This window comes from Acromyrmex echinatior, chromosome 12, assembly GCF_024713525.1.
Source record: "Acromyrmex echinatior isolate Ae372 chromosome 12, ASM2471352v2, whole genome shotgun sequence".
NCBI lineage: Eukaryota > Metazoa > Arthropoda > Insecta > Hymenoptera > Formicidae > Acromyrmex > Acromyrmex echinatior.
In genome coordinates this window covers 4,665,066-4,693,040 of record NC_141863.1, presented here as the reverse complement: position 1 = coordinate 4,693,040, position 27,975 = coordinate 4,665,066, and the positions used below count along the sequence as shown (strand labels likewise).

Genomic DNA, 27,975 nt, shown 5'->3' with positions numbered 1-27,975 from the left:
TATATTTTTCTCTTTTTGTTTCAGGTATGTGTAATCACCTCATTTACGCATTAATGCTGATTAAACTGCATTTTGATTCTGCGCCGGAATTGTAAGTTGATAATAAAATTAAGATATATGTATTGTATAAGAAATGAAAACAATAATGAATGAGAAATCAATCTGTTAAATATTTATATGTACATGCTGTACGTGTCAAGTTAAGAGAGGAAGTGCAACAATTATTAATTTTATTAAAAAGGCTTTATTAAAAATTTGTTGTTTTCGTACTTTAGAACTGTCAAAATTAAATTTTTTGAAAAAGGCATATTCGGCAAGAGTTATTTATAATCTCTAATAATATATTTTTCTTTTATTAATTTTTGAAAATGGAACACGATAAATATTTATTTGATTTAAATAAATTTAAATTAAAATTTTTCTTTTTGGAGACAGATCTTTCCTCCAAATCTTTTATTTTGGCTTAATTCGATGATATTTAATTTACATGAATCTATTTCGGTGCTAGTTATTTTCAGTCGTTTTAAGGCCAGCATATAATATCGATTTAATATTACAAGGATAACATTCTGTCTGTCTTTCTCTTAGCGAACTTTACATCGATTTTGCTTTAAATGAGCAGACTTTTCACAGTCATTGCTTCTTTTATCTATTTTTTCATTTTTTACATTAGCACATAATCAGAAATACTTATTAAACATAAACGTACAAAAAATTGTAAAAAAAAAAGATTAAATTTTGTATCATAATTGAATCATTTTCAAGTCTTTTTAGCGTTCTTTTAAACGAAACCTGCCGCCATCTCTCACCAAGATTCAGAGGTGCGCTTGTCAGTGATCAATAAAACCATGTAGGTTTACCATGGTGAAAATTAATGAAAAATTAATAAGCAACTTTAGGAAAATAAATACTTATTAATATAACATATTTAAGACTAAAGAAATAAATGAAAATCGGAATTAAAATTATTTTTCCGAAATTACAAGAAATGGATCACAGATTCTTCTTTCTTTCCACCGACGGCCGGTAAAGCTTTCTCTGCAATCGATTGTAGAGCAACTAGTATACCGCCTGCGGATGCTATCCACGGGATGTGGCGCCTCCATTCCTGTCGTAAATCTTGCGTTATCAAACTAGAACAGTAAATGATGTGCTTCATGTTATCGCTTACGCATTGACTGAAAACGTTATATATATATATATATTTGTTGTTATAACAATGTATAGATTATTTGAAATTAGCTTTTTTAATAATATTTTTTAATAATAATTAACAATATTTATTGTGTTTTCTAAATATTTAAATCAGATCTTTACGATTACATTCAGAATTAAAATTTAAAAAAAAACACTTGAGAGAAAGAAGGAAATAAACAGAAGGAGTTAATTGCTTCTCGATGCACTTATTTTTTGAAATGTTATTGTGTTTCAAATTGTTGCTCAGATTTTTGGATAACTTTTTATGTAGACTTTGTAGCTTAGACAATACAATAATTCTTCTTCTAATTAACTGTTTTAAACACTAAGCCAACTCCATGATTGTGTGACATATCGTTTAATTAATTCTTCATTACTTGCATGGGATGTAGATCTAAGATAATCCGCTTTATAAATTTGCTAAATGTATGAAAACGCTATTATACGCAGTATTATATTTACTGTAAATTATTTTACAATTAAAAAAAATTTTGCATTTATTTTTGTCTAAAGAATGTATAGAATCTTACTTAATTATAAATCAAAAAGAATGAAACAATGAAAATTAAGACGTAATATTGGCGTGTCAAAAACATCTTACGCGTGTAATGTAGAGTAAAAGTTTAGCAATCTATGTTATCACCGATCACACACTTTAGGAATGCAAATCTCGTTAAGAACTCAAATTATCTCCCAATCAGAAAAAGGATTTCGAAAGTTCGTGCTGATAGCTGATTCTGCATTAATAAATTATTCCGTGGTGATTTTAATCGCTTTTCACGGCAATCGATTCTACTGACATGATAAAATTTTTAATTGGAATTTGGTTGCCACTAATAGCAATCTTATATCTTCTTTTTTTTCTCTTTTTTGTTTGACGCAGGTCGTCTATGATTTTATAACGATTTATTTTTCTTTCTTTTATACAATTAATTAATTATAATTATCGTGATACTTAATGACACTGTAACGTTGAAGAAAAGCTGTCGCAATGACTTGCGTTTCCGTAGGCCATGATCAATATTTGATATCCAAAAAAATTTGAGATGAAAGGAAAAACAAGAAAAAAAGCACTGCTTTTCTTCTCTCTCTATCTGACACCGCGATCTGTGATCGCGCAGCGCAATTAAGGCCGAGCCGGAATTCTTTCGTAAGAAAACTGGGAAGATCCGACAGTTCGAATGCTCCAGTTCCAAAACTTTTTTTCGTTCTTGTCAAACTTGACGTTTAATTAAAGCGCGCGTTAACGGTACGGCGACTTTTTGTGTGCGAGATCACTTGCACTTGCACTTGTTTTCGAGCAATGAGCATCTTTGTTATTATTTCATGTAATAGTATCTGCGTATGATGCTATTTAATGGCCTTCATGTTGAAATTTTCTTAATTACATGAAAGTCTTGAAATTTACTTGAAGTTTCTCCGTGAACCGTTTCCGGGATGAATTAATCCCTCGGGAATCATGTGAGGAATAATTAATTTTTAATCCTCTGTAGCTGCAGAATTATATACAACTCTTCGTAGAAGACAAATGAATTATCCGTCTATCGATGTAATTGAAACGCAAGTTTAGAAATTCAATAAAAAAGTCTCTTATCTTTTATTGTCAATAAATTCATGTTCTATTTTATATTAATAAACGTATTTTCTTCTTCTGTCGCTTAAGAAATAACAATTGAATTAACAATCGATTTCAATTATTTGAAAATCGATTCTCATTATTTTCCGTTTTGCGTAAAATTGTTCATTTATTATTTAAAATAATCTTTAGTCAAATTTCCGCTTTCTTCCACTAAATATCACTGCATTGAGAAAAAACTATTTATTTGACTAAATTAATTTAGTTCATCTTTATTTCTTTCAATGAAGAATTTATTATGTATTTAATTATAAGTCAAACATATATATTATATTTTACTTATAAATCCATATATTTTTCGATGAAATAAAGATAAGCAAAATTAATTAGACAAATGAATAATTTCTATCTTAGTGTGCTATGCGCAGTATCTCATTATATTAATGTGAAGGATACTAGGACGCGAAATGAAGCTTTCACAGTTTCATGGGCAGCATTTGAACAACTGACTTCCATATTACTTCTCACTTGCTGACCTAATTCGCCTCCATGGTTCTCAGCACGATTCGTGGAATTATTTATCGGTCCGGTCTGTACAATCGGTTTAGTATATCGGCTTTCAGTTAACATCCTCCAGTCGATCCTTAGGTCGGCCATCAGGTACATTAGAAATAAATTATTCCTTCGGGAATTACAACGATTGACCGATCGATCGAGAGCCAGTTGCTATTGCCGACGGAGATATTGAAGCCTATATCTATTGTGCGTGCTTCTCTTTCAAGATATAATATTTCTCTTTTTCTTTCTTTTTACCTTTCTCCTCTTTCCTCGATCTCCAGAGACTTGCTCTGTTTTCGACGGCAATTCACGTCGCGATTACTTAAAGTCACTTTTATTTCTCCGTTGAAATTTTCAAGATTATATTTCGCCAGATTTTGAAATGCTCCACGAATACAGAAGGTTTGTGCACACTCGCCGTCCTTAACCCACATCACGCGCTTTAGCCAGCACGTGGCGCCCTTCGAGTGTCGCATTTCCTTCGGAATCGATGGCCACCATCCTCGCCTCTCTGTAACTTCATCCGAAGCCCTATTTTCCAAATCTGTTCTCCAATTTCGACTGATTCCACAATGCAATTAACAATCATTTTCCATTGATTTTACGTATCTTTAAAATCGCGTTCTCCGAAATAATAGACTGGATGATAACGTGATGTTCCATTGAACAATTATTTTTAGGGTGCACAGTATTTATATCTATAATGGTGGTCGAATCAAATTTACGCATTTTATATACAATCGTTTTTACATCTACCTAAAATTAAAACTTGCGCAACGGTCGACATTTAAAACGAGAGCAAAACGCGGTAGTGTTTCATTTTTCGAACCACGGCAAATCTGTGTATCAGAGAATGGCAAAGGTAACCGCGACGACGAACCGCGAATCAGTTTTTCAAATTGTTGTATCACGATGAAAACTGTTTGTTACCGATCAAAGTCGGCTATTGACGAACAGGCAAAGTCTCCCCCCCCTCCCTCCCTCATCTTTCTCTCTCTCTCTCTCTCTCTCTCTCTCTCTCTCTCTCTCTCTCTCTCTCTCTGTTAGAGCAAAAACCCGCAGCGCTTGTCATGATGAGGTCGAATCTTCATCCTTCTCATCATGGTCTAAAGCTTCCGCAGCAAGAAAAGCAGCATACCTCTTCGTCGCAGAGCCGTTCTTTAGCGGTTTCCAACGAGCTTTACCCGACATTCCCCAGTCCGGAGCGAGTCCACGGCCCGAATAAGGGATGTACCCCCAAGAGCGAATGGGGAACGAACTATGCGACCGACCGCGAGCATCCGTGACCTCGATGCATTCAGTCTTCCCGATCTCATTCGAGGTTGCGCTTTAGCGCTGTGCACAGAGCAAGATGAGTCACCGGGAGTGCTTTAAAGAGTGGGAAAATCGCACTGAACGAGCTACTTATTATCCGGTCAAAAACTTGTCAGTCGGTTTTTTTTTCTTTCGCGAACACCCGCAAGCACATTCATTCTTCCCTCGTTTTTAGTAAATCTGCATTGAAAGAATTGGAAATTTTCTGAAGACACTTATTCTCACATTTTAAGCAGGCCGCATTAAAAATAAAGAAGACAATCTTTTTAGCAAGGAGCAATAAACAGAATGCACAATGCTATTCTTATTGTCATAATATATTAATTCAACGTTAATTAACATGAATCTTATATTTTATTTTAAATTTAATTTTTTAATGATATATATTGTCATAAAAAGATTGTATTTTATATGCATCTCATATGAGTTACACATATAAATTATAACTAATATGAGACGCAAATTCAAAGATCATCGATCCTCTGAATAATTCAGTCATTGTAATTGCAAAATTACAACACATGAGTTTAGATTAAAGTATATATTTTAGAAATAAAAAAATGAAGTTTTTTTTCTTCTTGCATATACGCTAATATCGTTGCACTATTAATCGGTTTTATTAAATTAAATAACTATTTATGAATTCGAAAATGGCTATATTTTGAGAACAATAGAAAGCTCCAAAAGCTTTTAAAAATCTACATAGCAATTCATTTGTTTAATACAATTTATTTTTGTATCATTATATCCATTAAATCATTTTTTTAAATTTCACGATATATACATATATGTATGTATATTAAATATACATGTATTAAATGAATTTGAAAATATAATGTACTGAGTATTTGATTACAATAACATTTTAATATTGTATTAAAAAGGTAAATTATTTTTCATTAATTTAAAAGTAAAGGTAAAAATTGCATTTGCATTTTTAATTTGATTTATAATAAAGATTAAATAATTCATTAAAAAGAGTGCATATCGAACAAAAAGCGTTCAATTTAATATTGTATACTTCAATACTTTTATAGCAATAATAACGCCGCCGAAATCATTAAAATTATTTGTAAAACTTATAATGCTTTTATTATGAATCAATCTAATATATTTGCTTGAGATATATAATCATCTTAGAAAAAGAATTAATTCGTGAAAAAAAAAGAGAAAAAATTAATTCAATTTTTATTTCCTTTGTGAAATTTTATATAATAAATAATTTGAAGTATATAATGATATAATTTTGAGAATAAATCATATTAAATAAATTAATTACTCCAGATTTTAAAAACTTTTTGAATCTATTACTTTCAAATTATATCATTTCCATATTAATCGCTGTTTATTTAATAAAACGGATTAATAATGCGACGGCACCAGCTTTGCATGCAAGAGGCAAACATCTTCATCTTTTGGATTTGTAAAATACATTTTAATTTGAACACTTGTGTACGTAGAACTATAACGACTAAATTATTACAAGTGGATTAGTGCTATTAATTGTTACAAAATATTGTAACAATATTTATCAATATTTTAACAAAGATTAGAGATATCATGCGTACAAAAAATATCAGATTCGATGTCATCTTGTCAACTATTGTAGAAGAACACGTAATGATAAAATAAAGTGTGATATATAATTTTTCAAACTTATGATGAGAAGCGTTTTTACATTTCCCATTGTCGTTCAACATAGGTGAGAAATACATCAAAATGGTCTGAAACAAAAATGGAGGGTATTAAATGATCTTTCCATCGCGCATCGGCACTTTCGATTTTACGATCAGATTTTATTTACGCTTTATAGAGAGCAAAAACTACAAATAGATCCGATTTACCTCACTCTCCCCTAAATGTGCCGGAGAGGTCAAAGAGTGTGAATCTTTTTGTTAAAATATTTATAAATATTAATAGATATATAGTTTAAATTTGCCTAACAGCCTAGCACTGACCCGCTTGTAATAATTCAGTCTCTCATACACATTTCCTCCCATACACACACACACAAAAGGATTTGTCACGTACACGTTTGGTAGATTTGGCACGTGCTTGTGTGAACATGTATGTGCAGCTTCTTACTGGCTCCGTTTGATCATTTAATTCTTCGCACATGAAATTTGACGATATCTATTGAGAAGGAACAAGAGAGATTCTAAAAATAATCATTATTCAATATAAGTTATACTGACATAAAAATTAAATTTCTTGCTTTGAGAATATTGCTGATATTTCCAGTATCCATTATCTCGTTGTCTTATTAACTAATTGAATCATTTTCAAGACGAAGAAACACAGTCTTGGAAAAAGATTGGCAATATTCAATGTTTTAATAACAAATCAATAGGTCATTGCAGCGACCTATTGCAGTCTTTACTGTTCATTACCTCTATTGGATTTAAAAATATTGCAAAGGCGCTACTTCTTCATGAGCGCTTCGAGATTCATTTGCTTTTCCGCTTTTGCTTCGGTCAAAAGTGGACGATAGAAAAAAAGGAAGAAAAAGAAGGAAAAACGGAGGAGAGCATGGCTCGGCAATGACGTTCAGAATCCTCGAAGGAAGATCGCCGTTGATCGGAAACCACTTCACGAAGCGTTCCCTTGGAAAAGTAAATGAGAGAATCGCGTCGTAACGACGTGGAGGGAATCTCGTGGCTTCTCGTTATACTAGCGTGTAATTGATGCCTGCAGTGTAATGTAATCGATACGGATGCTGGCCATTACGCGATGGCATGTGCAGACCATTCCGCAATCACCGTATAATTTTTTAGTAGCGTATTCTGGAGATTACTTATATAAAGCAAAGGAAATTTTATAGTATCAAAGTTACAATGATTTTTTTAATTATAGATAGATTAAAATTGACCAATTATAGTATTGTATAAAATTGTATTTAAATTTGTGACTATTTTTACGCGATCAATCGCGAAAAATGTATAATAATGATTTGATGATCGATACTACTACTAAAGATAAGAATATTGAAAAAATTCCTGAATATTAAAATATAAAATCTTTCTCGTGAATCGCGACAAGACAAAATAGACATGTGGTTTCGATATTTTGTCGCATGCGATTAGGGTTGCCATCAGTTCTCTTTTTTTTTTAGGTGTCCAAGGATGTTCGAGGGATTTCTTGAAGGTCCAGAGTTTCAGAAAATTTTCTAAATATTTTACTTTAACTTCTTTTACACTATTTTAATTTCTTTCTCTTGTATTAGGTGTTGGAATTAATTCGTAGCGTTTTACAAGTGATGGGAAGTACTTTCATTAATGTATTTTTTAATGCTCATGTGAAATAAATAACATTCTTTCATTAAAAACGCTACGAATTAATTCCAACACCTAATATTAATTCTGATTTATAATAGCTATGTGTTTGAATTAATATTAAAATGTAATGTTTTTTACTAAGTTATATAATATTCAATTGCACAGCAAAAATCAGTAATATAAACTATTTTTTATTATTAATTTGAATTCTTTAAATTTCTTTCCGTATACTAATTTTTTTTATGTAATTGAAGTTTGAATTTAAATTCTTTATGTTTTATATTTATGTATTTATTTATTTTATTGAAGTTTTTGAAAGATAATGAGAATACGTAAATACATTAAACCTGTAAAACTTGTTATTTTAAATAAAAACATAACAGCATTTATTTTCCAATCGCTTTTTGCATTAATTGTAAGTGCTAACAATTATATGTGAAATAATTATTTGTTGATTCTCAACTGTACTAATTTATACATATTTTTTGTATTCGTCCGAATTGCAAGTGAAATGTCCGGGGTTTTTGATGTGTAATTAAGTTCTAATTTTAAAAATTTTAATGTGGCAACTCTACATGCGGTATATTTACGTCGTTATTGCGCCGAATCTTAAATCGAGAACAATACGAGATGCTTTGTATTTTATTTTCGAAACGAGATTATTTATAATTAACATTTATCAGCTGTCGCAACTGATTTATACTCGCGATTAACTACGTGTCAAGATAATAGCTATTTATCGAAGAAGTTTTTCATATAACTCATTTGTTTAAAGCTGAATCGAAGTGATAAAGAACAAGAATTATAAATTATGTTATATTATGACATTTAGCTAGTATTAAAAAACGAAGCACACAAAGATTAACTGCGGAACGCGTTGTACTGTATTTTATTACTTTCTTCGTATTATTCTTTTATCGCGAAGTAATAAAGTTCATGTTGCATGCAATAATATTGAGAGTTTCGTATAAAGAATTGCGTGTTCAACCATGTTCTCGCGAATCTCGATCGCAATCAATAATGTTGTCTAAAATGAATGAAATGGCTGCAATGAATTCTGATAATTTAAGGAAAGACTTATAAGGTTGACGTCGGGGAAGAGGAGCAATGATCAAATGGGCGATAAATTATTCTTCATCTTATTTTGAAATACTGAATCTCAGATATATGAAAATTGTATTAGATATATGCGATGGATGTATATAGATATATCATAAAATAGATCTATTACTCTAAAATGAATGAACTATAACAAATTAACATACGAAACGAACGATTTTATTAAAATATCTAAAAATTTTATTTAAAGTACAAATCTACAAATAATTTTGTCGATTTAAAATAATTGCATAAGAATCTCAAGTATAATAAGCAATGCTACAAAAAGTTTTGACATTTTAGCAACTAGTTTGACGTACATAATTACTTTGATGCTAAAAAAATTATTTTTAGATTTATCTAAATTGTAGATACTTAAGCAAATCCATGTCTGTGCAGTAACATTTAATCCTGTATAAGTAATGTGTGTAATTAGCCGTTAACAGTATTATTATATGATATAATACTAATTACGATAAACCAGTTATGGACAATTGATAGTATAATTTATTATTCTATTTAATTTCTAGAGAATACGATATTAAAGTATTATACAGCGATTATAGAATATTTCCCATAAATCCGATTTTATTATAAATTCTCTTCGATTTCATAAATATCTCATGATAAATTTCATTGTTTTCCCAATCTTTTGTAATGTGAACTAATTGAAAGAACTGCGATTTATTACAATGATATCAACTGATTATCTTATACCATTTCTTTGTAACTTTTTCCTTTTGAGACTACGTGTTGATATGTTAAAAATCTAATCTTAAATGTTTATATCAATATTTCCAGGACACAGAATTTAAAAAATTGTAATACCTTCTTTTACTTAATTTTTTTTTATTTATATCCGAGTAACTCTTTGTGCTTGTTTAATATCTTAGAAATATCGTGAAAATTACTAAAAGTTTAATTAAAAGCCTAACTTTGAAATATTCACAGGCGGTTATACAAAGAGTAATTAAATTTGCGATGAAATTACAAATTTAAAAGTTAAACCGTAACATGTTGCGTAATTACGATGTATCGAAATTTATAAAGTACCTAAACCGATTAATGCAAAATATTGCTTCTGCGAAACATATTTAAAATTAAATAACAGATTTTCTTTAATTAAATGCAATAAACGCATTACAGAAAATTCCTGTGAAAACGTCATATATTTTGAAATTTAGTATTTAATGTCGAATAACAAATATCTCTCATTATTACTTGAAATCGATATATTGCTAAAGAATCATATCAAGTATCTTTTATTGTAAGCATGCTAAAACATTAATATCTGCAATAGCTGTTGTAATTACAAGCTAAAATTTTCATATTAATTGTCTATGGCATCTAGTACTAATGTTTGCATAAAATGTTATTAAGCGTAAATGCGCTAAACATTTCTGTGGTCATGATTAAATTTATGATAGCAGAGTCAATTCTCGCGAAAACTGGCTGCGGGACTCTCACAGAACAATTTCCGCACTCCGCAACAAATGAGTTCTCCATTAAAAGCCTGTGCATTAGCTATTGCATCATAAAACATAATTTTAATGCAGATGGAACAACTTTTCCCCAGTTTTTTTACACTTGGACATATATGTTCAAGAGCATGTAAATATATATTTATTTAAAACTTAATTTAAATACATAAGGATATAAATTGGTTTTCTATTTATATCACTTAATCACAAGTAGAATTCATACTCTTAATTATTCTTTGAGAGTTATTAATGTCCTTCAATAAAAGAAGTTAAAATTTTACTTTATATTTCACTTTTTAAAAGAAAATCTAAATAATAAAATCGAGTGTAGATAAGTTGAAAATAATATCACTCGAAAATTTGAATTATTATTTAATAATTGTAACAAAAGATAATTTTATCTTAACTTAATTTTAGTTTTGTTGTAATAAATTTTACATATTTGAAAATCTTTGTCAGTAAAGTAGAATATTTGTCAGAGAAATTTTATAAAGATTATTGAATAGTAATTACCTGCCAATTCATGAATAATTCGTTTTATGTTGAAGCCAATTTTTTACGGTTCACGCCAGTGCAAGTACAGTTTTCGTTAAATTATTTACGCTTATTTTTTACGCTGCATGCAGATGAGCGTGAATCAGCCTTTAACCACATGCTCGTGCGGCGAAATATCGATATTCCATGCACGCTGACACTGTGCCATTGGTTAGGAATCTAACCAGTAGGAAATAATTATCTCGTGGACTACTAGTTATACTATGAGCTTTGGTACGAATCGTATATTCTAAATGGTAATTTCGACACGCCATAATTTATCACGTCTATTAGGAATTTAATAAGTTGTGTATGCATCATTCTCACTTTCTCACGAAATAACTCGCAAATTAATTAGTCTTTTCTTTTTAATTAGACTTACGTTAAAATCTGAGTCGTTAAATAATCTTAAATACCTACATACTCTTGAGAGAAAAACTTTTTATATCTATGTGACAATAAATTACATGTGGCATAAATATTATATATATGTGTGTGTATATATATATATATATTTTAGTTATAAATTTTTGTAGTTATTAATAATATTATATCAGTAATAATTATAATCACAAAATTTTTGCCTTAAAGTAATTATTTTGATCTAACAAAGTTATTTTCAGATATGTAGCTAAATTTTTTAATCAGTAAAAATTGTTCTTTCCATATATATACGCGTTAGTAATATACGCATAAAGTTTCATGTTTAGTTAAATATTCTACTAAATTTTTTATAAATATTTTTTAGCTTAAAAAAGAGAAATAATTTGTAAAATATCATTAGGGAAACAAATGAAAGAGAGAGAGAGAGAGAGAGAGAGAGAGAGAGAGAGAGAAAGAGAATACGAGAGATATTTTATATTGTCATAATGAAAGTTAAAATTATTAACGCAGATGAATTATTTTCCATTGTATGTGTCGTATATGTCATATATAATCAATTTATCAAATGACGCGGCAGGTGGTAGTGAAGTTAACTCATGGATAAATGTTACGTGTCAAGATTCGAACACGTCGATGTTCATTAATCATCTACAGAAGTTATCAATTAAATTTAAACATTGATAATCTACAGGATTTGCATATAGTCATTTAAATACTTTAATTGTGCTCTTAATAAGAATCATGTAAATAAAATGACATGATTGACAAATGTGAGTGCATTGCTTTTTAGATAACATCATTAAATTTGAAACTTGTATAAGCGATATGATTTAATTAAAAATAACGTATTTTGTCACTGCGTTCTTATATGGTTATATTTCTTATAGTTCAGCATTGATGTAATGGAAAAATATTTTTTTGTTAAGATAATGACATTTTTTTATCAGTGTAATAATAATGCGATTAACGTTTTACAAGTAAAGCAGTTAATTAATGCTTTGACGAAGCCTTTGTCTCAATGATTTATTCTACCTTGTGACGCAAACGTGTGGGTGAATAACTATTCAATATTTACAGGATTTAAAAATATATTGAAAAATGAAAAGGTACTCGTTATTTATATGTACCTATAGGCGTTAATTATTTATAAAGAGAAACGTGAAAATGATGACGTTAACGTTTCGATATGACGCGTTGATAGAAAAATGATACAAATAAAAAATTAGCATTTTTTAAATAATAAAAAGAAATTTATCTTAAAGACTAATATATTTTTTGAAAGATTACTTATTTGTAGTTTGCTTATATAGAAAAGTATCATAACTCTAATAAGGGGTGGAATTTACATTTATATTAGGATTGTAACATGAAAACTCATTGTTTTAAGAATAACAAATTTTAAAAGTCACGACTGGTTTAAAAGAAATTATAACTGAAAGCGTAACAAGGAAGGAAAATAAAGTTGTAGGAATTGCATATTCACTATTCTTTAAAACATGGTCAATTTAGAATTTTATACATTTTATAAAAAATGTTATACTGAAACGTTGTTAATTTGATTGAAACGTATCATTTTTCTATCAACGCAGAAATATATTGAATAATATACATGATGCTGATTTGGACTTATTTATATTCTCTTTAATTACATATTATATATATTAATTGCACAGGAGAAGCAGAGTGTCATCTCTGAAATAGGATATAAATCCTTTACAGTGAAACATAAGAAGGGAGAAGTAAGAACTATGGATTTAAGTGTTCCTCATTGCAGGAATCAATATTACAGCGGCGCGATAAAGCCTTCGTAACGAAGATAGAATCTATGCAGGTATTACAGATGAAGAAGATTCAATTAAGATTGTCGCGAGGTAGGACGATTTTAATGAAGGCACGACAACGAATCGATAAACTCGAGAAATCTCACAGCGCAACGCGACTGCGAGAAATGTATTGTTTATGAGAAAACGTAGAATATCACGTAGAAACGTAGAATATATTTTATACCCTTAGTACACATTAAACTAAGAGACCGAAAGTTTTCATTAACAAAAGACGTATCCTCCTTAAAATATTCGAATCCTAAAGAAAGTATTTCTTATAGTTCTCGAAGATTTCCTTTGGAGGATTTTCCAATGGAATATAGAACTGTTCGAATACAATACTTGAATTTTAAGATGCTTTTATTTTAAAAAATCTTTATAGATACATTTCAATTTCAAATTCCTTGAAAAACGAAGTTTAAATATCAAGGATTTTTGTATTATTGTATGTTATAAAAAAAAGTAGTGTGTTATAAACAAAAAAAGAACTATATTAATTAATTGTGTAAGTAAAAGAAGCGTCAACTACGATCAAAATTAGGTGTTGTGGAATAATATTTCTACATGCATTTTTAATACTTTTATATCAGATTCCTATATGACTGCATGACCGATTACTTTTGAACTTGTAATACAATCGACTAAAATAATATAATCTCACAAATTAAATTGATTGTCGATTTGATGCTGCTAATAACTAATTGCCGATATAAATCAAATTTAATTATTTAACTCTATTATTTACAAGATTTATAAAACACATGCTTCGAATAAAACTTCTTATAATTCTTATGATAGACTGAGGATGAGCGTGGCAAAGCAGACAGCTTATTGGTCTGCTAGAAGATCCTGGGTTCGATCCCAGGTAGATTCAAAGAATTTTTCACGCGCTCATAGCTCCTCTTTGATGGTCTGGCAAACCACCAAGAGTATTTATTGCCAAGAAAACCTCTCAAAAAACTGCCGGAACCGGCAGTTAAAATTGTAAGTCCTGTATGCGACCTGCGTGCGCATCACATACGTGTATGAGAGGTACAACGGCGAAAGACGTTACAAAACCGAAAAAAAAAATATATATATATATATATACATTTATAAAAAAATTATTTAATATTTGTTTATTTATAAAAATTATTGAAAGTTTTGTCCTAAGTTGACCGAAGCAATTTGATGTGGCAATATTTTACAGAAGAGGAAAAATATTCTCCGAAATGTAAAGATTATAATAAAACAATCTGTGGATATAAAAACATTTTTAAAAGAGCATCTTATATCGAATAGTAAAACAATGACAAAATATAGTAAATACACAGCTATCGCGATATTTCGAATTGAACATATGAAATGCAAATCTTGTTGTAACATGATTAACATATTTAAACTTCATGACATTGTCAATCCTTTGGTTAAATATTAATAGTTCTCCAAAATTTAATCAGAAGCATCTTAAAATCTGTAAAAATTGAATTTATTGCAATTTGATGCTACTAGTATCTTAAATCTTTAAAGAACTTATTAACGAAAAATATAATACCTAAGAACTTTATTCTTTATTATAAAAATTTTATATTGAATTGTAACTTCCGTACAATATTCGTTCGGTTTGTAGTACCTAACTTGGTTAAATTCTCTCGCACGGAGAAATTCGGAACAGCTTGTTACAACAGATGTTACAACAAATAACTCATATCACGTAGCATTGCAAGCATTCAATCGTCGTTTGCAACAATTCTCTCAAAATTGTTCTGGGAACGCACGTTTTAATAAAATTTATATGAAAAATCAGCATTATAAAAAGTATTAGAAAAAGATCTGTGATTGAAAGTATGATTTTACATTCTAGCATTATTCTTAGTTGTATCTAATCTTTTGTCAAACTTCTTGGATGTGCTCTACGGAAAAAAAACGGTGTTATTATCTAAAAATTAAACTACAAATCTGAAAATAATTTTATCGAATTATTAGAATACATATAGAACACTTAAACATTATTGACAATACTGCAAATATTAGGAACCCCAATTCGAACATTTTACATAATTGTTTTAATAGTCCAAACAAAATTATTTTTAGATCTGGCTGAATTTTTAGATATTTCAACAAAATCGTTTTTTTTTTTATGTAATTCTTTTGGTCTTCTATTTTTATCGCGAATAAAAGAAATATCTGTTACACAAATTACAAGAATCATAGTTGAGAGGTGACGCCATTATAAAAGTACATATGTAAGAATATTAATCATTATACGTTTTACGAATTTATCACTTCTTCTTTTCAAAATATAATTATAAATTGTAGTGAAATTGACGCCCATTACAATAGACCGTGGGGATTAATCCCGCGGTCGGACGTGCCGACAATGCATCACGCGGCGTGCGGAAACGACGACACGTTGTCGGAACAAAGTCGCGGAATCGTTACATCGGGGACTTGCCGCGTCGGTACGTTCCGCACGCCCCCGTCGGCGAGGCCGCGGTGCTGGCAGCAACGGTGGCGGTGGAGGCATCCAGGGCCACGAAATTCCCGGGACATGAGTCGCGGGGGATGCAGCACACCCATGCCGCACTGCCTAGGCGTTGCAACTGCAGCTGCAACCCCCGGCGCGGAACCGCAGAACCTCACCGTATACTCCTTAACGTCTAACTCTGGTGCTGTCAACGTTTAAAGGACAAAAGATTTAAAAGCCACTTCCACTGTGACTAAACGATGAGAGAGGAGGGAGGAAGAGAGAGAGAGACAGAAATTTGAACGCACGCTGAAGTATTTAGCACTGGCTGAAGTTAGAGATTAATTTTTTAAATATTTTTTTAACAATCACAGTGTTTATTTAAGATAATATTGAATTAGATATCTGAATATCAATTCTGTCAATTTTTTTAGAATATTATATTTATAAATTATTTTTTTTCTTTTTTCCTCTATTTTTTTTATCTTTCTTTTTCTCTATTTTTTTTCCACTTGTAACGTGGAAATTATTATTGTTTATTAATGAATATATGAATGCTTAATGTACTCGTAGTTTATTCGGAAAAGATTATTTTTATGTGGTACAGTTTGTTTGTCATTTATATACATATATTGATGTTTCTTGTTTTGTTGATAACGATGTGAAAATAACATGCATTTGATTGCATATTGAAACAACTGAAATAGCTGAAATTTATTTTGTTAAACTTCAATTTTAACATGCATTTTGAACGGATATCATATTAGATTCTCTCTTTTATTTTCATTTCAAAAAAATACGGTTTTATTCTCGAAAATGGAACGTAATCGTAGTGGGAATATAATAATGACATGGTTGGTACTTAAAGCTGCGAGACAAGGCTAATGTCAAGGTTGCGCTTGGTAAGCTTCTCTAGATTTTCCAGAACTCGGATAACTTCAACCATATCTTTACCGCATATCCTTGGGTATTAGAGACGTAGATCGTAATTCAGAGGCGGTTTTGTAAATCCGCAAATCGCTCTTTGGATATAGTCGTTCTGTAATAATAAAGGGATTTGAGGACTTCCTTTGCAGATAATAAATGCAGATTATAAGTACATATTTACCAGTACATTAATTTCTAATACAATATTATTAACGCATACAATTTAAAAACAGCTATAATTAGTAATATTAGTATAACATGTTGTATGTGTAGTATAACATTAGTATACATGATAAACTGAAAAAAAGTCTGCACCGGAAAAAACAATTTTGCCGAAATATTAAAAAATTTAGCTATATAAAATATCTTAGCTATAATATATTTAGTTATATTAAATAATTTTGTTGGACCATTAAAATAATTACATAGAAAACTCAACTATATAATGAACAGCCTACTTGAGCGTTCTACACTATTACTTTTATAGTTCAACAAAATTATTTTTAGATCCGTATGTAGTTAAATTTTTAGGTATTGCAGTAAAATCTTTCTATCCATGTGATAATAACTACTAAATGTATTTTATATTGGTATATTATTTAGTAAATTTATTAAACATGATAGTAATCAATCGTTTGGTAATAATAAGAAAATAATTTATAGTTGATTTTGAATTATATTAATCATTTAATTGAAATTATCTCACTAAAGTAACTATCATTGAGGCTCGATTAATATTACTAGATTTTTTTCAAAATGAGAGTAAAAATGTTTTTCGAAAGCGTATATAAAAATATTTTGCTAAATATTTATGTGATGATTTGAACAAAATCGAAAACTATGTTAAACTTTAAAAAAATATATAGTATACGAGTATATGCGTAATTTTATCATTTAGTTATTTGTTATACTGTTATATTTACGTGAAAAATATTTCGATTTTTCGAAAATGCTTGTTATATTGACTTTATTCAAGGAAAATACTTAAATCTGGGAATTTTTTACGAGATTTTCACACTTGATCCCATCGCGTACTTTTGCGTGATCTTAAATCATCATATACAGGGCACTTTGTAAGAATTCTCGCATGTTATTTTACCTCAACCTGACACATTTTCCATTGCGAAGAAACTTGTAACTTTGAGCTTCCATGGGATTGCCATGTGAACGAAGTTTTCCCTACTCTGCTTTCGTTAGATAACGATGTTCCCGATCGCGAGTAGAGATGTATAAAAGGAACTTCGTTCCTTCCATCATCACGAATATAGTCCCTTCTATCCTTTCCAATCCTCCCTGTTACATCGATGTTGCTTCTTTTTTCATGAACGAAGAAGTATCTTGTTTCCCATCTTAGCTTCGCAATACGTAAGAAGTGCGACGATTTTTCTTCGATTCCAGTTCTCGGTTTTAGCGGGAGTGGCTTTCGCGATTGTACTTTCATGTACCGCGACTAATGATCTTTGTGATTGATATTGCATCTGTACGTTTGCGTCGTATCTTACTCGAGCGAGAGAAACACATCTCTCGTAATTTTTTATCCATTTTTTTATCCATTTGAGGAAAAAGTATTTCATTTATCTGAGAAATACATTTTTCCATCCGATCATCATATGATAGACAGTTAGTTTTTTGGATGGAATTTTTTTATCGAACGTATAAGCTTGAGAAAAGAAATAAAGATTGCACGGAAAAAAATCTAGTTAATTAGAAATCTTTCTGTGTTCCGTCATTCTGAATTACGCACTAGAAAAAGAATCTATAATATTTGCATTAATGGAAAATAAATAAGTAAAATATTTATAGTTAAGTAGGTATAAATTTCGTCGAGAGGTAATCATTCACGATGACCGGAATTCTGATTGTTACTATGATCAGGATCTAATTTATTCATTTTTAACCAGAAATTTTTTCCAGTGCGAAAAATAGAATTTTGCCACGTTCATCTCGCGGCAGTGTCGCGTACGCTCTCATGGAATCTAAATAATTAATTAATCTGAATAATTAGAAGTTTTATAGATTCAACAGGAAAATACTAATCAAATCCATATAGTTAAGTCTATTAAACGTTCTAGTTATAAAATCTCGGATAATAACTAGAAATTCTGCTTTGTTTCACACCTAGAGAAAGGTTTTTTCAATTCAAAGAAATGTTTCTTTGCTACACAGTTAAAGAAAAAATTTCTTTGATTTGAACATCGTTTCTTTGATTTAAACATTATTTTTTGAAATTAAATAAAAGAATTTATTTGATTAAAAAGAATTATATTCAACTCAAAAAAATGACGTTCAAATCAAAGAAATTTTTCCTTTAACTGTATAGCAAAGAAACATCTTTAAATCGTAGAAACCTTTCTCTGGGTGGATCAAAATATATTTGTGTCTTATGTTAATATAATGGAACCGTTTTTCTTGCCAGTGTAACCAGAGAACCACGATTAATCAATTGATTTTTTGCGAAAACGGCAGTCTTGAGATCAATAAAGAATAATCCGTTGTCCAATTTTCGCAGCGATAGATCACTCGATATTTATATACGCGCGTACATCGCAGCGCAGTCGAGTGTCACAATGAGTCGGATTATCATCGAGATTTATCGACAGCATTGAAATCCGGTCGCTGGAATGCGGCGCGCAAGCTTGGCGCATCGGAATCGTAATTCTTGCGGAAAGACCCGGACGTGCAGCCGTTTCGAGAGCGCATTCGAGAGCTGCATCGGAAATTCGCGTCGTTTCCAAGTGTCAATCGATTTCTATCGGGTACGCAGATAGCAACGGCAATCGCCAGGAATGTAAATATGTACTCCTGTCAAACGTAAGAGTAGATGTGAGAGCGTTACCAGGCAACATATAAGCTGTTGTCGGTATCGCGTATAGACGTTACTTTATTTATGCTCGGAAATGAGAAGTTTATGCTTATAACGTATTTATAATAAGAAATATCGAAATATATTCGCTAAATCGTATGTTTTAAACTGAATTTGAAGATTCTCCTGATTTTGTTTTAATGGATAAACGGAAGCCAGAGCTGCACGTCGCTGGCTTATTTCGTGTTCGCCAACGGCATCATATTAAAACGGTAGAGAGAGACTACGTCAAGTGGCGATGAGTTTTAGTCCGATAATGCACTCAACTAGCGAATTAAGTACGCCACTCCTACACGAAGCGAATAGATTCGATTTTAGATTACTGTCCCACGTGCATCATTAATTACGTGTAATTATGCATTTGTGTAGGTTTTCGCATATGCATTGCAGCTCGCGTTTTACCATGCACGATTCCATAAACCATTCGAACATCCTATATTAACTTATGGATAATTAGCGATACTACATGCACTAATATTTGCTTGACCTTCTCGAGGAACAATGGTTCTATTGTAATTTATATACATATACGCGCACAATACTAGGATTCGATGAATAACTTGATGCAATGCAGGCTGATCTGGATTTTGCGCGCGAGGTCGCAAGAAATATTTGGCAAATATATCTTTGCCAATATACTGCATTTAAAAGGATTTCGTTGACACGTGCGCACTATTGCACGCACATTTACCCGACGGCAAGTTCGTTAAAGTAGATCTCATTAGAATAAGTACGTCACGTAATAAGCAGCTTAAATTTACTAAACAACGTCGTCCCTCCCTCTCTTTCCCTGGAAATTCAAGTATATCGAAGTAAAATAAACAGTATTAAAATAGAAGATATTTTTGAAACAATATAGTTATATAGTGAAAATATTTATTTTAAATTCTTTACGGTGTTTTAAAGACGCTCCATAGCATCATTATTATTATTAAATTACTTGTCGATTTAATTTGTAGTATTAATTTGCAATCGATCTTCAGTTTAGAGATATTTCGAAACCATAATTGTAAAATTCACACAAAAGTATTATTAAGTAAAATCTTTTCCAGATATGGCCGTTTTCGTTTAATTATATTAAAATATTACATATTCTCTCTCTCTATTACATATTCTTCTCATTTGTTGAAAACAAATAATACCTATTATTTCAAAAACGTCTGATTTCTTTTGTGAGGAATTAATTTGAAACTATATATCAAGTAAATATCTCTGATATTCCTCTTGTGTTGGAATATTAAGAGTAGCATATCATTTTGCATAATATCGCCATTTTTGCAGAGAGTCAGTATAAGCGATGATCGATCGCTCCAATGCAACATTAAAATTGTCGTCGAGCGTAACACGTTATTATATCCCGTACGTGGAAAACACGTTGAACGCCAGTATTTCTTTATTTTCTTGAGCGTCTGTATGCGCAGGAGCATCGCCGGCAAGTCGCAGTTCCAAATAGTCCAAGTTCGACTATATCCTGTGATAGTGAATGATGAGCTTTTTTCTGAGGTCATAAACTCTTTCGTGTTTACGGACACGTGCGATCGACTTGGCGATCTCTTCGGATTCATTACCGTGATTAGGTCTCCGCCATTTGTCGATAAAACACGAGCGAAAAGAAGCGTTCACCGCAATGTCTTTACTACTAATAAATAATTCTCCTTTCCGCTAAATGCAATCGTAAAAATGAGGATTTGCCGTTCCTGAATTCTTCCCGCAACTAATTATTTTGCCGAACGTAATGACGTAAAACGATAATCGTATTACGTAAGCGCCGGTGATTAAAGCTGACTCAAAATACAAGCAATTAAAAATTCGCGAAACTAAAGAGCTTTTTATTTACGCTCGTGCAGTCTAATTATAAAATTAAAGAAATCTTTTTATGCATTTGCTAATTTCTCTTTATTATGCATTCTTTGTAAATGATAAAATGGTTTCTGCGTATTTCATTGATTTTATTACTTTGCACAACAAGAATTATGTTGCTAGGTTTTTTCCCGTACATTACGATTACGTAAAAAATATTTCAGCACGTCAAGGTTTTGAGAAAAAACGGGTTAAAAAGTAAAAAAAGCGTATTGTTTAAAATTGTTTAAAAAAAATTGACATCCAATTTTTTTTAACAACTTCAAAAATGGGTAAAAACATGGGCAAATCTACGGAAAGAAACCTATCAGAATCACCTGCTATATGTCATGAAATATGAAAAAAGTTTAAAAATATATAGTGTTATTTGTGTGTTCTATACAAAATACTATGAGGACTTTTTCGCGAAATAAATGATCTCCGAATGAAGAAAGTCGAAGAAATAAATATGAAAAGGAACAAATTACGGATCTCGTTCGTGTGAAAATATATCTTTACAAATAGCACAATTTGTACCAGCAATGTACGGTATTTCGTAAAACCGTTGTAAAAGTAGCCATTAAGTGAGAAAGCCGCCAGGAAGTGTACGTCACTCGTTTCTTAGGTCGTTTATTCTTTTTCCAAGGCATCGACGTAACACGCATTTCTTCTTCAGGCTGGTACATAAACCGCCGAGAGGATTTCGTAGCGATGAGCAAACGTGCGCGTAAAATTTATGGGCTCTTCTAGGCTCATTCACTAAGCAATTTTGTTCTCTCTGTTCTCTCTGTTCTACGTAGTTTCCACTGTGATGAAGAATTTCATAAAGCACGGAGGATTCGCGTAACACTTGTGTTTTCTCACAATATCTTACGATACATACGTACCTGAGAGAAATTCATACTATTAAATAATATTGTATGCCACTCATTTGCTGTCACAACTAAAAAAACAAACTTCCAAGAAGTTGAATTTGAATGTTTTAAATCATTAAAATTTTGTAATACGAATTTTAATACAATAATTAATTGTAGAGGAATAAAAGTATTTTTAAAATAGAGGAATAAATGTATTTTTTAAATATATTTTCTTCTTTTTTACCAAGGTACTTATGATTTGTACTTTAATAATAAAAACACATTATGCAATTGTTCAAGATTAAAAATACATCACTCATTTTTTCTACAATAATGACAGAACGACTAAAAGATTTTTATTTTGTGTTGTTTATTAAAAAAATATGTAAAGTAACGAAATATAAATATATTATTATTAATTTATTATTATTAATTTTAAAGTAACAAAAATATTAAAAAAAGAAAAAATATCGTCATTTATAATTACATACATTTTCATTAATTTTGATTGACCAAAAATCAATGTTGATTGATTAATTGTAGAAATTTCATGCATATATCTACTCATAGTCTATTTTCACGAGGAACATTTTTAGGTGTGAACATCTTTGTGAAAGTGTGCGAGGAATTTTCTTCAATGCGCAGATAAAAATAAAAGAAACTGGAAAAAGAGAGAGAAAAGATGAACTCCCAGCACACATACAGACACATACATACGCATAAGTAGAACTTCACAGCAAACTATGCAGGCGACGAGTCTGTTGAATTGTATGAGACCGCGGAATGTCTCGTAATCTCATTTTCATTGCCCAGAGGACAGCGACAGCATTAAAGATTAAACTCTCTGGGATATTCAAACGAGGTGCCAATCGTCTTATAGCATCTGCCGGGGCAACGAGAAATTTGCTAACATCCTAACATCTTCGTCTGATGCGAATTGGACGCTAAATTATTCTTTTACATCTCGCTGACTGAATTCCCTGAAATGTTGATGATAGGACATTCGTGTCACTTGAAATTAGATTTGGGTGAACGAAAACATTTTACAGGATGTTATTGTAAAATTAACGTCTTTCAACAAGCGCATATTAAATGTCGGATTTAAGCAACAACTATCTTAATACAGAATTGTCTTATCTGCGCGAACAGAAAGAGAGAGAAATATTTTTTATTTTTGTATTTATTGCTTATAATATTATTATAATTATTATATATAATTATTATATATCATTATATACATATCTAAATATAATATAATTATACACCGAAAAAAATTTTAATAAATATTTGTTTGAATAATTATAAGTAAATATTTATATTATATTTAATATAAACATATATTTATTTGATACAGAAACAATTAATTTAACTATAATTTTTTTAATAAGTAAATATACGTAAATATTTATTACTTACAATTAGTATTATTCAAAGAAATATTTAATAAGATTTAGTAAATTTTTTTTAGTGCAATTTATGTAACAAATCTGACACAGTTAAGAAATTTAGATAAATATTAGTGACATAATTTAAATTCTTCAAAATCTTCTTCAAGATCTTTTCTTCACAATTGTTTGAAAAACATCGATGGAAAACCAATGTTCTATGTAATAATTAAATGCGAATCGAGTAATTCTTCAATAAATATTTGTCGTTCAATTTTGCAACTTACTAAAATATTTCAAATATTTTTTTAATGTAAATATAGTACATTATGGAAGCGCAGAATGAAACATGCAAAATATACATTCTTGCAAGATTTATTGATGTGAAACGTAAAAGCTCGTCATTAACTTGCGTAAGTAATATATACAATGGACCGACATGAATAAAACACATAAATAGCTTAGAGATGTAATATAAAAATACATAAAAAAAAATTTCTCTCCATACGAACCATCAACGATCTTGTCATGCAATATTTTTGCCTCGATACATGTCGACATAGCGTGACTTCGGACGGACCGGGCTAACATTAATAGCGACCGTGACCTTAACCCGAGTATCGGCAAGATAGTAAGAAGGTTTCTACAGCGACCTCGTTCGCCGCATATTTCTTCCACAACCAATGGAATGGAAAAGTGAGTGGAAATCTACGCGGATAGACTTCTTCAACGCGACAGTAAGTCCGACGATGAAAGCGCAGCTTGCGACTGACGGTAGTTCACGTTGCACGGTATTCGTCCTTTTCGCCGGAGCTTTCACGGAAGATTATCGTTGATGTCACGCTTTCACATACCGGCTTTAATCCATTCCTAGACAGAGATCCTCGTGCGGAACTGAATTCCAGATCAGAATACGAATGTTCTTCTCAAATTTAATTCCTTTGATGATAAAAATATATTTTTTCGAGAAAAATAATGAAACCGTGAAAGAACATATTTACATATTTTTGATAGCCATTTAATTAAACTTCTTGTTACAGTAGTGAGACACATCGATATTTCATCAGATATCGAAAACAAAATTTTATATATGGAAAGAACGATTTTATCGAAGTATCAAAAACTTTAATTAGATGTATATTTAAAAATAATTTTGTTTGGACTTTCAAAATAATTTTGTAGGACACTTAAACTTGCTAGAATGTTAAAATTTTGTTCAGCAAACGTAAGGATCCTATTTTATCTAAAACGTTGACTGAACGCGATTATTTTTATTCAAGGTTTTTTTTTTAATTATTTTTATCAGATTTAATCATCCATCTTTTTTACAATTAAAATATAGATAATTACGTATCCAGGTCTTTTTAATTTCATATGAAAATTGAAAGAATTGGAAAATTACAATTTTGTTCCGGCTTCTTTCTTCAGCTCGTAACTACATTTGCTTTATGTAAAAGTTTTATGCTTTGTACGCCATATAAAATAAACTTAGTCCAAGATAGGAATTATGTAAAAGAACAATACTGTGCTTTTATAAATGGACTAGAAGCTTTAATATAAGAAAAAAATTTGAATGAAAATTTCATATGTATGTATACGTGCAATATTGATACAGTAATACGTAGTGATGTGTCTATGTTTGGTATATAAATTGTCTGATATGTATTGAATTTGAATATGTATAAGTCAGCAAAACAGCTTTTCCATCAGAGTTCAGTCTTCAGTTTAGGATTCCCTTAAGCGTTTTATAAAATTATTTTGATTGTTCAACAAAATTATGTTTAGACTCACATTTAAAATTAAAATGAGATATTTCCGCAAATTTATCTTTTCATGTATATATTTTATTTCTTTATATTATATTTTTTTTTTATGTTAGATATTGGTACAAGAGTTCAATTTTATAATTCGTACTTTGTGGGAACATACGTGTTACTCGCAATAGAAAGAAATTCTGGGATATTGCCTTTTCTTATATTATGGAATATATCATTTCGATAGGATTTTTCAAATATCTTTTCAGACACGTGTATCCCAAGGATCGCGACGACGTAATAACTCAGTCCTTCGTTTTGGCAAAGGGAATAAAAATGAATATCACGGATTTGACCCGAAGTGGATCCGAAACTGCGAAAGATTGCGGAAAGGGGAACAAGGGGAGGAGGCAAGGAATGGGAGACTGTAACGAGATGTTACGCGGGGGCGGCATAAATCCATAATGCTGTAACGCAGGCAGGAGTGCTGGTTAGATTAGCCTGGCTGACAAGAACAAACGACCCGTAGCAGGGCTTACTGTTGATACAAGTGTATAACGACCACACCCGCTTCCTCCTCCTCCTCTTCGTTGCCATCCTGGTCTCCGCGCTGGCGCGAGACATCCGCCATTGATTTATCGCGCGATGTTTTAACCGCGACGTCCACGGTAGCGGATGAGGAACATGCCGGACTAAATCGGAGTAGTACGTCTATATCGGAACACAATAGGTAGATGATCGTCGCTTTGTTTTAGGTAGAGAAACTCCGTGATTAACAGGAGCTTCCAATTAATCGATGAGCTCGGTTACGTGTCTTGTTAGATTAACATTTTAACGAGGTTTTTTTCGGTACGCCGTATTGGGAAAATGTTTCGGTTGAAAATAAATGAATCGAAAGATTTCGATCATGTTAATCAGAATTCTAGTTGTCTCAAACTAGAATTATAATTAATTCAACCAGAAAATTCTGATTTGTCCATTTTCAATCAGAATTTCAATTCGTTTAACTGGGCTGTTTTTTTTTAGTGCATACACTTTAAAAAATACGAGTATGGGTGTGGATTTAACACCATGCGGTTATGTTGCGTGTTATATAATTCTCCGTATACGAATTCACATATTTTTTAATGCATGATAAAAAGTGGATAAAAAGATCTGCTTGGGCGGACAGTTGATCAAAATATGTGTTAATGTACGATACAATAATTTACTTACGCACTGATAATTGTGATTATTGAATCAACGAAATATAACAAATTAAATAATTATGATATTAATTATTTTATTTGCTCGACTGACTTGATGTGTTTGTTTATTCGCCCATCACTTTTGTTTGTTTGAGTAATGTTTTTAATTTGTATTACACAATGTAATCCATGATTACTCGAGAATCCAGAAATATATTTATTCCATTTCTATTCCTTAATTTTTGAAAACAATCGCAATTCTATTCGGACTTGGAAACATTTATTTACAAAAATATATAGTTGATTTGTTGAATACGTCGTTCAATTTTTAATTTCTCTGAATTTTAATCATATTTCTTGTATTTAGTTCTTAGCCGATTTCACGATTAAAATTAATAGTTATAATGATGTCATAGGTTGGTCTAATAGCGGTGGACTTTGGCTATCGATATCGGTCAAACTTTGATGAAGCCAGTGTACCCTGAGTATGAAGATATCTCAGTAACAGTCGATCGATAAAGCCCATTGGATCTCGTATTCAAAACAGGCGCGCGAACTAATATCATTAGTACTGCTACCATCTCGATATACGAGAGACCGATCACTGAATTTCATTATAGTGTAAAATTATGCTTTGAGCGGTGTCCCGACTCGGACAGAACTTTTCGGGAGTGAAAATCGGTGGTTCGTGTAAATTGCATAACGATTATCATTGTCTGTCGTTGCATCTTTATTTAGAAACAACCATTGGACGAATGACAATCGAAACGGAAGTTACTAACTAACGCGAGGGCGGAAGAGAGAATTCTAGTCGGTGGTATTAATTGCAGCGGCCACTTTCACAGAATGAAGCTCGTCGTAACAGCCTTCTGCTCCATTGCGCCCGGCTTTACATTTCAGTTGTGCCATTGTATCATCCCCCACGGAGACCAGATGTTATCGAAGCGATTACAAACGCATTCGTTTCTAACATGAATGCTTGCGCATTCCGAGATGGAAAAGCAATGGGACTGATGGAAGTTATACAAGACTGCAGTCAGGGTCTGTCGATATTAATTCCGACTACTGAGATTTAACACTAACTTCGATGTACTGCATCCATCGAGTGTACTACCGCCGCGAGCGTCAGCAACGCAAGTTTCTATGGCTTTGTAATAATCATTTTGAACGTCTACTATCAACCAAGTTCGTAACAACAAATAGGTGGTTACGTGTGATGAAGTATAATACAATATGTCTTAAACCGAAAGTTTCTTCTACGAAGAAATTCCGCGCGAACAGTGTTAGAAACTTCTTTTGACATGTCTGAATAAATGATGACAAGATGTCGAAGAAGATATCGTATAATACAAATTATATAAAAAGAATATTTCTTTTTATAATTTATCGCAAAGGAATGACGATATTATATTGTAGTATTTATAAAAATAGACTATTAAATTTTTCACATTAGTAAAAATTACACGAAAAAAGAATG

General features: G+C 31.1%; 1 protein-coding gene and 1 long non-coding RNA gene across 9 annotated transcripts in view; both read left to right on the top strand.

The window, feature by feature from the left end:
* LOC147907754 (uncharacterized) overlaps positions 1-27,973 on the top strand; it is a 33,656-nt gene extending 5,683 nt beyond the window's left edge. Inside the window, exon 2 of the long non-coding RNA XR_015547030.1 lies at positions 25-27,973. This is a non-coding gene — a long non-coding RNA (uncharacterized LOC147907754). The remainder of the gene's footprint in view (positions 1-24) is intronic.
* Positions 1-27,975, top strand: part of LOC105149603 (phosphatase and actin regulator 2) — a 289,109-nt gene that overhangs the window by 160,607 nt on the left and 100,527 nt on the right. The window lies entirely within an intron of this gene.